Here is a 2,859-nt window from a genome sequence, read left to right as displayed (position 1 = left end):
CATCTCTTTCAGAATTTTCCACAGTTTCTTGTGATCCACACAGTCAAAGGCTTTGGCATAGTCAATAAAGTAGAAATAGATGTTTTTTTTCTGGAACTCACTTACTTTTTCCATGATCCAGCGGATGTTGGCAATTTGATGTCTGGTATCTCTGCCTTTTCTAAAACCAGCTTGAACATCAGGAAGTTCACGGTTCATGTATTGCTGAAGCCTGGCATGTAGAGTTTTGAGCATTACTTTACTAGCATGTGAGATGAGTGCAATTGTGTGGTAGTTTGAGCAATCTTTGGCATTGCCTTTCTTTGGGATTGGGATGAAAACTGACTTTTTCCAGTCCTGTGGCCTCTGCTGAGTTTTCCAATTTTGCTGGCAGATTGAGTGCAGCACTTTCACAGCACTATCTTTCAGGATTTGAAATAGCTCAACTGGAATTCCATCACCTCCACTAGGTTTGTTTGACTTCACATTCCAGGATATCTGGCTCTAGGTGAGTGATCACACCATCATGATTATCTGGGTCATGAAGGTCTATTTTGTACAGTTCTTCTGTGTATTCTTGCCTCCTCTTCTTAATATCTTATGCTTCTGTTAGGTTCATACCATTTCTGTCCTTTATCGAGCCCATCTTTGCATGAAATTTTCCCTTGGGATCTCTAATTTTCTTGAAGAGATCTCTAGTCTTTCCCATTCTGTTGTTTTCCTCTCTTTCTTTGCATTGATCACTGAGGAAAGCTTTCTTATCTCTTCTTGTTATTCTTTGGAACTCTGCATTCAAATGGGTATATTGTTCCTTTTCTGCTTTTCTTTTCGCTTCTTTTCTTTTCACAGCTATTTGTAAGGCCTCCTCAGAAAGCCATTTTGCTTTTTTGCATTTGTTTTCCATGGGGATGGTCTTGATCCTTGTCTCCTGTGCAATGTCACGAATCTCCTTCCATTGTTCATCAGGCACTCTGTCTATCAGATCTAGTCCCTTAAATCTACTTCTCACTTCCAGAAGCACACCGGCTGTGATGGACCACACAGAAGCATGGCCAAGAGGAACTACCCCTCACCCATGGTCAGGGGTGGCAGCCCAGAGGAGGTATCCCATGTATAAGGAGTGGCAGCTGCAGTGGTGCAGGAGGGCCAAGAGGAGCTATTCCACATTCAAGGTCAGGAGGGGTGGCCATGAGGAGATACCCCTCGTCCAAGGTAAGGAGCAGTGGCTGTGCTTTGCTGGAACAACTGTGAAGAGATATCCGACATCCAAGTAAGAGAAATCCAAGTAAGATGGTAGGTGTTGTGAGAAGACAGAAACACTGAAACCATAGTCACAGAAAACTAGTCAATCCGATCATGCAATGAAACTAAGCCATGCCGTGTGGGGCCACCCAAGATGGGTGGGTCATGGTGGAAAGGTCTGACAGAATGTGGCCCACTGGAGAAGGGAATGGCAAACCACATCAGTATTCTTGCCTTGAGAACCCTTGAACAGTACGGAAAGGCAAAATGATAGGATACTGAAAGAGGAACTCTATAGGTCGGTAGATGCCCAATATGCTACTGGAGATCAGTGGAGAAATAACACCTGAAAGAATGAAGGGATGGAGTCAAAGCAAAAACAATACCCAGTTGTGGATGTGACTGGTGATAGAAGCAAGGTCCAATGCTGTAAAGAGCAATATTGAATAGGAACCTGGAATGTCAGGTCTATGAATCAAGGCAAATTGGAAGTGGTCAGACAGGAGATGGCAAGAGCGAACGTCGACATTCTAGGAATCAGAGAACCAAAATGGACTGCAATGGGTGAATTTAACTCAGATTACCATTATATCTACTACTGTGGGCAGGAACCCATTAGAAGAAATGGAGTAGCCATCATGGTCAAAAGAAGAGTCCAAAATGCAGTACTTGGATGGAATCTCAAAAATGACAGAATGATCTCCGTTCATTTCCAAGGCACAGCATTCAATATCACAGTAATCCAAGTCTATGCCCCAACCAGTAACGCTGAAGAAGCTGAAGTTGAATGGTTCTATGAAGACCTACAAGACCTTTATAGAACTAACACGCAAAAAAGATGTCCTTTTTATTACAGAGGACTGGAATTCAAAAGTAGGAAGTCAAGAAACACCTGGAGTAACAGGCAAATTTGGCCTTGGAATACGGAATGAAGCAGGGCAAAGACTAATAGCGTTTTGCCAAGAAAATGCACTGGTCATAGCAAACACCCTCTTCCAACAACACAACAGAAGACTCTACACATGGACATCACTAGATGATCAACACTGAAGTCAGATTGATTATATTCTCTGCAGCAAAAGATGGAGAAGCTCTATACCGTCAACAAAAACAAGACCAGGAGCTGACTGTGGCTCAGATTATGAGCTCCTTATTGCCAAATTCAGACTTAAATTGAAGAAAGCGGGGAGAACCACTAGACCATTCAGGTATAACCTAAATCAAATCCCTTATGATTATACAGTGGAAGTGAGAAATTATAATACTAGTACAATGTAAATGCTACGTAGATAGTTGTGAAGAGAATATAACTGTCATGTAAATAGTTCCTGGCATGCAGTAAATTCAAGTTTTGCAGTTCGCAATTTTTTTGGCATTTTTTTTTTTGTAATATTTTCCATTCTCAGTTGGTTGTATCCATGGATGTGAAACCAGGGATACGATTTCAATTAGCTAAAGCTTTGACTCTTGACATTTGCCCCAATTCTATGCTGAATTCTCCTCTGCTCAAGTTTCTCCATGAGTATGTTAGGTAGTTAGAATAGGACAAAGGTGTTCAGAAATGGCAGTGGCTAAAAGACAAGGAAGGGAAAAGCCTGAGAAAATAGGACAAAGGAAGGTCCAAAGACGGGAGTGAGG

Source organism: Capra hircus, chromosome 12, assembly GCF_001704415.2.
Source record: "Capra hircus breed San Clemente chromosome 12, ASM170441v1, whole genome shotgun sequence".
Taxonomy (NCBI): Eukaryota; Metazoa; Chordata; class Mammalia; order Artiodactyla; family Bovidae; genus Capra; species Capra hircus.
The sequence above is the reverse complement of the archived record's forward strand: the minus strand, read 5'-3'. Positions refer to the sequence as shown.